At 41.8% G+C, this 9,865-nt stretch overlaps 1 protein-coding gene across 1 annotated transcript in view; it reads right to left on the bottom strand.

The window, feature by feature from the left end:
• Positions 1-7,488, bottom strand: part of LOC102306817 (gastrula zinc finger protein XlCGF46.1) — a 13,502-nt gene extending 6,014 nt beyond the window's left edge. Inside the window, exon 1 of the mRNA XM_005952227.3 lies at positions 7,010-7,488. The gene's annotated coding sequence lies outside the window, so the exon portion shown is untranslated. The remainder of the gene's footprint in view (positions 1-7,009) is intronic.
• Positions 7,489-9,865: the final 2,377 nt, after the last annotated feature.

The following is a 9,865-nucleotide window of genomic DNA, read 5'->3' as shown; positions in this document are numbered from 1 at the left end:
TGTGTGTGTGTGTGTGTGTGTGTGTGTGTGTGTGTGTGTGTGTGTGTGTGTGTATGCATTTTCGCCCTTTGGATTAATGAACGGTGTTTCAGACTCTAGTGAATGACGTGCTATGGGACTTCTTAAATCACTATACTCATTTTCTCTAAGTCACTAGAGGAGCATCAGACCCATATACGGGCAGTGCTGCAGAGCCTCCTCGAGAATATGTTTTTGTAAAGGCAGGAAAGTGTGAGTTTCATGCTAAAACTATTGCTTTTCTGGGGTATGTGTTATTAGGAGTGCAGGTGAAGACGGACCCTGCAAAAGTGAGAGCAGTCACGGAATGGCCTGTTCCAAGTAGAGCAGGGCGATATGACCAAAAATATTTATCACGATATACATTGTCTTGACACAAGACAAAATACTTTTGTCTTTACAGACTGAACCTGACCGGGCACTGGGCCACCTGTTCCCGAGGCCGCCCGGTCCAAGGTGCCAGACCTCCTTCCCCCCGCCCAGCTGATTGAGCACCTGAATCAAGGACCTTGTACTTCCTGTGTCTACACCTCGCCCGCGAACAGTAAGGCAAACGACTGTCATGCTTTTCCCGGACATTTTCCCCAAGCTTTATCACTAAAACCACTCTCCTCTTGTTGCAGCGTGCAGAGACTCCCAGTGCATTTCCCGCAGCCTGTGCCTTTCCTCTATGCTCACGAGAATGGACTTTCTATGAAGATTTAAGTTTGCCAATTATTCATTAGAAAGCTAGTCATTGTTTCAAGCTTGGTTCCCAAGCAGACAGGAAAACCTTAGTCCATTATTTCGTGACTCATATCTACACGTTTTTGCTTTTTGAAAATGAAATAAAGTTTTGTTTGTTTTTTCCCGTTTACGGGGTGTATGTGTGGGTCCCACATTTGAGTCCTCCAGTTAACTGGCCTGGGCCATGACAACAGAAATGTGAGATGGTTGAGAATTTACACCTGTGTACTGTTATACTTTAGATAGCAAGGAGCAGAAAGCTGAGTTTATTCAACTCCCCGGCTTGTGTTGCAAAACTGAAGGCTAAACCCTCCAATTTCACAGCCGTTCGCTTCACCTACACACAGCTGGACTCGCCCCACTTAAAACACGAAGGCCAGGTCCTCAGGAGGATGCAGTCTCTGAGTTTAAGCATGCCTGTGTCAAGTGTTCAGGAACCAGAACGCACTCATGAGAAGTATGGTTCTTAGAACAAGAAGGACAAGGGATGAGAACAGGAGACTGTTGGAATGCTACTGTGCAAGTAATCCTGGTAGAAGGGGTATCATGAAGAGGCTGTGGGACCTATGGAGTCTTCTGACACCAAACATTTAGACCAAAGGTTACAAACAGGTCGGCCGCAGTGGACCTGAACTGGACTGCTAGAGCAGAAAGTTATGTTTTAATACATGACAGGGCTCTTCTGGATAGAGACCCTGGTCAGGAGTCAAAGTCCCAATCTGAAATACCAAAGGAATCTTTTTTTCCACTTTCTTAAAATTTCTGATATATACCTTTACATACATTACCATTCAAATGTTTTTGTGATTGATTGCAATTCAAGTCTTTCAAGTCCAATGATTACCTTAAAATTGTACAAAGGTAAGTGTTGAACTGCTAGAGGTTTAAAATAATAATAGGGCTGGGTATCGTCACTGATTTCTATAGCTGACTCGATTCTGATTTACAAGGTCCCTATTCAGCTTCTATTTATTTTATTTAATACAGTAGCTTGCAAAAGTATTCGGCCCCCTCTGCACATCACTCTGAACACACCATCCCCACTGTCAAATATGGTGAATCATGCTCTGGACATCAGCGGGGACAGGGAAGCTGGTCAGAGTTGATGGGAAGATGGATGGAGCCAAATACAGGGCAATCTTGGAAGAAAACCTCTTGGAGTCTGCAAAAGACTTGAGACTGGGGTGGAGGTTCACCTTCCAGCAGGACAACGACCCTAAACATAAAGCCAGGGCAACAATGGAATGGTTTAAAACAAAACATATCCATGTGTTAGAATGGCCCAGTCAAAGTCCAGATCTAAATCCAATCGAGAATCTGTGGCAAGATCTGAAAACTGCTGTTGACAAACGCTGTCCATCTAATCTGACTGAGCAAAGAAGAATGGGCAAGAATTTCAGTCTCTAGATGTGCAAAGCTGGTAGAGACATACCCTAAAAGACTGGCAGCTGTAATTGCAGCAAAAGGTGGTTCTGGCAAGTATTGACTCAGGGGGCTGATTAATTATGCAAACCCCACTTTTCAGTTATGTATTTGTAAAAAATGTTTGGAATCATGTATGATTTTTGTTCCACTTCTCACGTGTACACCACTTTTTGTTGGTCTTTCACGTGGAATTCCAATAACATTGATTCATGTTTGTGGCTGTAATGAGACAAAATGTGGAAAAGTTCAAGGGGGCCAAATACTTTTGCAAGCCACTGTATCTATTATACGTTCAGCCCCAGTTTAAGTTTCATGCTTTCCCCCCCCCCCGTTTCAGACTTTATAATGTGTGTGTATGGGACGGAATGTTGTAGGTTAGAGTGAGACAGCTCAACTACTAGAGTGGGAGAAGGGGGAAAATTTATGTTAAAATCTTCTCTTTAAACTGCGTGTCTGCAGTGTCTGTACAATAGTGGTGGTGATTTTATTTTTGCCACCTTTTATGAAGTACCGATGTTTCTCACTGCACTGGCTGAGCTGCTCCTCCATTAGACTCTATTCCCAGTTGCCTGTGACAGCAAACATCTTCATTTTTCTATTCAGTGAGATTTATTGTAGGGCATTGTTTTTCAACCGTTTTTGAGTCACGGCACATTTTATAGGTTAAAAATATCCAGTGGCACACCACCTACCAAACTTGCTCCAAAATGACACATTGTACCTTCATACAGTACATATAATGGCAAGTTAGTCTCTCAGTTTGTTTATACTCACTCAGTGTGAAACCTGGGCTAGTCTAGATGAACATAAAGATGATATTCTGGCAGGAATTGAAGAAAAGCATACATGAAGTTCTTCCTTAACAGTTCTTAATCTCTCTCTGTTTTCAGTTTTTATAGCAGCCATGCTCGAAAAGCTTTGCTCACATAGATATGTTGTAGAAAATGGGAGCAATGTCAAAGTGGCTCTGTTTGCAAGAATGGGGAACTCCTGGGCAGCAGTCAACCAAAAACTGTCCAAAGATAGATCAGCAAAGCTCAGCTTTAAACCACGGTGTTGTCTCAGTTCAGTTAGTTCCTCCTGCTCCTGCAAAGTCATATCCTTTCTGAAAACTGCTGCTGAGCTATATGGGCCCCTTACCCAGTCAAGGCATTCAGTGGAGACTGAGGGGAAATAATTGGACAACTTCTCCTCGAGCGTTTTCAAATGTTTACCTATTATTTCACATAGTACGGCAGTTTTGATATCTCCTTGCCATTTCTGGGCGACTGGGAACATGCCAAGGTTGGCATTTTCCAGATGTTATTGCCAGAAATGCACCTTTGAACGGAATCCATTTATTTTATCTGTGCTTGTGAAGAGGTTTTCATCTCAGCCCTGCATTCGTATGTTGAGTTCATTCAAATGCTGAAATATATCTGCCAATAACTTGCAAGCACCTTTGCATCATTGTACCTCTCCTCACTCAAAAACACTTTTAGCTCTTGCAGCTCATACACACGGGCAGTACTTTTCCGCGTGACAACCATCGGACCTCCGTGTGGAGCAATAAGGCTGTATGCTCCGTTCCCATTTCCTCGCACAGAGATTCAAATATACGGCTTTTCAGAGGTCTTTTCTTGACTAAGTTTACCATGCGCACGACATCATCCAACATAGGAGCTAGATCTGCTGCTAAAGTCTTGGCAACAGCGCCTCACGGTGCAGAAAACAGTGTGTAACAATAACATGCGTGTATCACTTTCACTCTGCTAATGAAACCTTTGGTGTGCTCGACCATGGCTGCTGCTCCATCAATGAAGACACTGTAAGAAGATTTTTTACATAATACAATATAATCAAGTGTGCCTTATATTCAAGTGTTCATATATTTCAACATAACCAAGCTTATTGTTAAAGAGAACATGATGTATTCCTTGCTTCAGTGTGTGAGATGTCAGATAAGCATGATATACTTCTGTATTCGTTATTTCAGAGTGTGTGTGTGGGTGTGAGGTCAGATAAGCGCTGAGCTAACGTCTAACCTCTCCCCGACTCCTCACAGAAGAGGAAGTACTATGTAACCTGCTTTGCCCTATAAATAAAGCAAGCAAGCCTGCAATCGGTGTGTGTGTCTTCTCAGGGACATTCACCCGTGCGCACGTTCTTAAAACTCTCTGAGTTGGTCTGCAGTGTCTTATTTCTCTTACTTGTGATAGAACAAATGTCTACCCCTGACAGACACTTATGCAGTTATCCCACTTAACTCCTCCTTGTTCAAGACATTCAGATGTAACCTGAAAAATGTCCTCTCCTCTTGTTTTTTCTGGCAGTGCCTTGGAAAATAGAAAGTTCTATTTACCAAGGTGTTATTGCACTACCCACTGCCACCCACAGACATGAAAGAGTAATTACTCTACCAGTCACTGCATTGAATTTGGGAGTAATCTGGGTCCTAAACTCCGTCCTCTTCAGGTCCCAAAGTCAAACGAACACTGCAGCATCACTGAGAGTTAAAAACTGTCTAAATTCTTTCATCTTTAATAAAACGATCAGCATTGCTGCTTTACCAGGTGTAACTATGAAGTTTAACATCCAGGCATCCATGAAAACAGAATTTATTACATTTAACCGAGTTAGAAGTTAGCAGAAAACTACCGGAAGTTAGCTTGCTAGTTTCACTAGTTACTTAAGCATGATATAGCACGTTCTGACAGAGAGATTTCTGAAAAAATTCAAACGTACTGCTCTGCTGTCACTTCCAACATAAATGAAGACAGAAAACTAAACAGCAGTGACGTTTGTAGGGTTACTGAAGTTGAGCTAGGTGGTATATAATGACGTGCTACGTGATCGCTAGCGACACGGCTATGTTAGCATAACATAAACAGTGAAGCTCCAGGATGAAAGCTACCATTTTTCCACTCAATAAAAGTTAACGTGAAGGCTCCTGATGGTTAGAGACAAATGCAATCACACGGACCAAACTTCAGTCAGGAGAACAACTGACATAATCCATCCACCATATGAGGTTAGGGTTATTAATATACTGCAACAACATGGGAATAGAGCAGCTGTGATAGAATACAGCATTAATGAATCAATGGTACAGAAGTGGAGGAAGCAAGAAGAATGAGTTGAGTAGTTTGATTTATCTGACTGCTTTGTTTAGCTTAATGTGTCTTATAATCCCGTGCACCTTATGTTCAGAAAAATACATGTTTGACTTTTTTATTTGGCACACTGCAGTTTAATGTTGCAAAGCACCTCTTTTAACTTCAGTGGATATTATACATGGTTATGCTCAGGATATGTCAGCCCATTTCTACTGGAAATGCCTTTTGGTTAAACTTTCAGCAAGGAATTTGCATTTGCACTGTTACATTTTTATATAGCTTTATAGCACATAAAAAAACAGCTTCTTGCTTAAGTGAAAATGAATGGATGATGTTTTTTTTTTTGCGCTAGTAAAGTTGTGGAGTTGTATTTTGTCTCGCATCAATTGTATTGTCAATTATATTGTTATCACAAATTTTCAAATATATATCGTGATAAATATTTTTGGCCATATCGCCCTGCTCTACTTGTAGTAATTATTAAATTGTATTTTTGGACCAATTGTGTGCCACGGCACAGTGGTTAGGAAACACTGTTGTAGAGCACTGCTGCAGAGCGTTGTATTGTATAGCATTATTGTGCCTCATAGAGTCAGTAACAACTAGGGCTGGGCCATATCATACCGTTCATACGGCACACTTAAAATCAATCCTTTGATTTTTCTGATAATCGACAGTGCCCCTTATAATACTGTGTGCCTTATGTATGAATTCTGGTTGTGTTTACTGACCTCAAAATGATTCTATGTGGTACACAGCGCTCGAAAATCTGTCAAATGTTTTAGTATGACTTTGCTAAGCTACGAACCCGCACCGCTTGATGGATTGTCGGAGCATTATGGCTATCGTAGGCAGGAGCCTCGCAGAGTGATACATACTGTGCTTCAACATAATATTACCGTATTGTGTGTGTATAACCTCTTTTTAAGTAAAAAACAAAAGCAAACGTACAGCTTATTGCACCAGCATGCACCTGCTCTTATATAATTATCATTAGTTTACAGCTTTAAGTGTTTAAGGTATGTGCTAACTAAAAATAAAGACAAGATAATATAAATTTTAATGAAATTTGCAGATTGCTTTGGTGAAGTTGAATAAACTTCGTCATCTGCTCCTTGCTATTTAAAATATAACAGGACACCGGAGTATATTCTTGAGCATCTCACACTTCTGATAATCAGTTGTCTGCTTGATGTTTATTCAGCTGTGTAAAAACGATAACTTTAATCTCAGCCAAACCGATTTACTCAGGAACAAATAAAATACTGAAAAAAAGCCAAACAAAACTGAAAGAATAATAAGAGTAATATTAAAACTAACTAGCTGCCGCCATTGTTGGAAACTGAGTGGCCGCGCTATGAATTCTGGGACACAGCTTCTTCTTCTTCGTGGGTTTAACGGCAGCTGGCATCCTTGTACATGCAGTGCTGCCATCTTCTGTTTCAGTCCGTTATTACACTCTTAAATCCTACTACTTATTCCTGCGAGGCGTCGACTATTAAATTGGATAAGTCGACGATCATGACTAGTCGACTAATCCTGGCAGCCCTACTTCATATGAAGGAAAACAAATAGCTGAACACAAATGATTAAAATAAATAAGGTGCTGAATTGCTGGAAACTCCAGTCAGACAAAATGACAGGGGCCGAACAGAACATACAGACGAAAACAAAATTAGCTAAGAGAGAGAAACCCTGTAGACAGTTATAGAGTTAGGCAACCAATATAATTATAATGTACTCACCCTCGATCCCCTCTGATTCAAACTAAAGATCCACGCGCGGAGAAGGAGGCAAGCGGGGCTTTGCAGTTGGACTAGGACTGGTAGAGACAGTGGGCTCACTGACCTCCACTCCCCAGCATGTTACTCCCGTCAATCACCACGAGGGCAAGTTATTTGTTTACAGGTGATTTATTCCAAACTGACCGACAGGATGACTTGGCGTTGTCACCGAGAGCCCAAGTAGATATACCTTGCAGAGAGACCAAGCTGCGTGAGCTACGAGAGCGTATATCTTTCCAATCAAGCATCAGAAACAGAAACTTGATCTGCCGGAGACCAGAGGGCGAGCAGTAAGGAAGCTCAGCACAGCCACACGATCTTTGCTTTAGCCGACTTGAAAAAAATATAAAAGTCCCCGTGGAAGAAAAAAGTACGATCCACAGTGTTCTAAGCCTACTTTCTGCTCTGTGGACGATTACTTCTTCTTTATGTGTGACGGCGGTTGGCAAACAATGTTTCTGGTGCATTACCGCCACCAACTGGAACAGAACAATGAAACATGTTTTACTGTCTCGTTGAAAACAAAAGTCTAATTTCCCTGCACCATGGCTGTGTCCCACTCCAGCTATGGCGTTATTTTTGTGCCACTATTCTGAGCGCATGTTAAAAAAAATTGCAGGTGCAAGTGTTGCATTTTGAGAAGAAATTTATTTTGAGTGAAGAAAAAGCTAAATTTGAGTGAACAAAATTCATTGCTGCGTGCAAAAAATGTATTTCAGTGTTTGCTATTATCCATACAACACACACAATAGCAGCCCCTCTCGCTCAGTTTTTGCATTTGCGCTTGCTCGCAATGTGTTGCTCGCGCTCTCAACATTTCTGCCCGTGCACGCTCAACTCTTTGGCTCTGTCCCAATTCAGGGTCTGCAGCAGTGGCGTGTCCAGCGGGGTGGCAGACTGGCCACCCCAGGTGCCACCCCGAAGCTAAAACAATAAAATTTAATGAAATATCAAATGTACGATTATGGTTTCACAGTGAAGCTCAGATATCCGAGGGTAAGTGAATGCAGCACCGGCTTCTGCACTATGAGCATCATGTTAGCAAAGGTAGGAGAGCCAAGCACGAAAGACGGCACCGCAGAAAACATTTTTTCGGCGAAAGATTAACAAGTTAACATAGCTGGACTAGCCATCGGACATTTGCACGGTGGGCTGATGACTTATTTATTTATTTATTTATTTTTTGTAATTCAAAGGCTTTATGGCTTTAATACCTGGTGGGCCGGTCTGTAGTCAAAATGCCCAATTTTTTGTCCCAGTCCAGCCCTGCAGGTTAATACTGGCAGTGTCACCATGCCAGCTGACTGTATTTCATCATCAGCCAGTGTTGTTCTTTATACATCAATATTACCAAAGTTTACCATAAGGCAGCATATAAAGTATTTACTTGCTTTCAGGTTTTATTCAAATGTTAGTCTTTTCATTTGTTTCCCCACTTTTTTCCTGTTTCAAAATCAAACACCAGTTTGTGAGAAGATTATCTTCTTTTTTTTAACAGGCATTGGTTTTGCATTGGCATTGGCTAATTTGCCAATTGTATGTTAAAAATGTTCGTATTTTCCATCCATCCATCCATTCGCTTCCGCTTATCCTTTTCAGGGTCGCGGGGGGCGCTGGAGCCTATCCCAGCTGTCATAGGGCAAAAGGCGGGGTACACCCTGGACAGGTCGCCAGTCTGTCGCAGGGCTAACACACAGGGACAGACAACCATTCACACTCGCACATTCACACCTAGTGACAATTTAGATTAATCAATTAACCTATCCCCACAAGCTGCATGTCTTTGGACGGTGGGAGGAAGCCGGAGTACCCGGAGAGAACCCACGCAAACACGGGTTCTCTCCGGGTACTCCGGGCAGCACGGTGGCACGGTGGTTAGCACTGTTGCCGCACAGCAAGAAGGTCCTGAGTTCAATTCCACCATCAGGCCGGGGTCTTTCTGTGTGGAGTTTGCATGTTCGTATTTTAATATTCAAAAATGTTTTTGCCCAAAACATATGTGCACTATATGTCAGTAAAAATACTATGCAAATATTGATGTCCTTGAATGCTGAGTAAACACTGACTGATTGTATCTCTTGTACTTTATCAACGCAGTATCTAAAAACTTTGCACCGTAGTGGTTAAAATCTCATTCTAATAAGAGTTAAAAGCGCATTCGGTTATTAGGTTTACAGGGTTATTGAATTATGGTTAACGGTTGGTAGAATTGTTTTTAACATTATCTGCCAATTACATCTGCCACCCTTCTCCAAATCTGTGCCCCTACCTGGCCCCCCCAACAAAAATTTTCTAGACACGCCACTGCTTGGCAGCTGCACGCTTGACTTTTCTCAGTTCATGGGCAGTTATTTTGCGCCTTGGTTTTTCCACACGCTTCTTGCGACCCTGTTGACTATTTTGAATGAAACGCTTGATTGTTCGATGATCACGCTTCAGAAGCTTTGCAATTTTGAGACTGCTGCATCCCTCTGCAAGATATCTCACTATTTTTGACTTTTCTGAGCCTGTCAAGTCCTTCTTTTGACCCATTTTGCCAAAGGAAAGGACGTTGCCTAATAATTATGCACACCTGATATAGGGTGTTGATGTCATTAGACCACACCCCTTCTCATTACAGAGATGCACATCACCTAATATGCTTAATTGGTAGTAGGCTTTCGAGCCTATACAGCTTGGAGTAAGACAACATGCATGAAGAGGATGATGTGGACAAAATACTCATTTGCCTAATAATTCTGCACTCCCTGTATAGTTATTATATTAATCATTATTAGTTATTATAGCAGTGAGTTTGAACTGGCCAATATTATATGG

Source organism: Haplochromis burtoni, unplaced genomic scaffold (assembly GCF_018398535.1).
Source record: "Haplochromis burtoni strain Fernald_Lab_line unplaced genomic scaffold, NCSU_Asbu1 Contig_1423, whole genome shotgun sequence".
In the NCBI taxonomy this organism is placed as follows: Eukaryota; Metazoa; Chordata; class Actinopteri; order Cichliformes; family Cichlidae; genus Haplochromis; species Haplochromis burtoni.
Note: the sequence above shows the minus strand (reverse complement) of the source record. Positions and strands in the feature narration are given on the sequence as shown.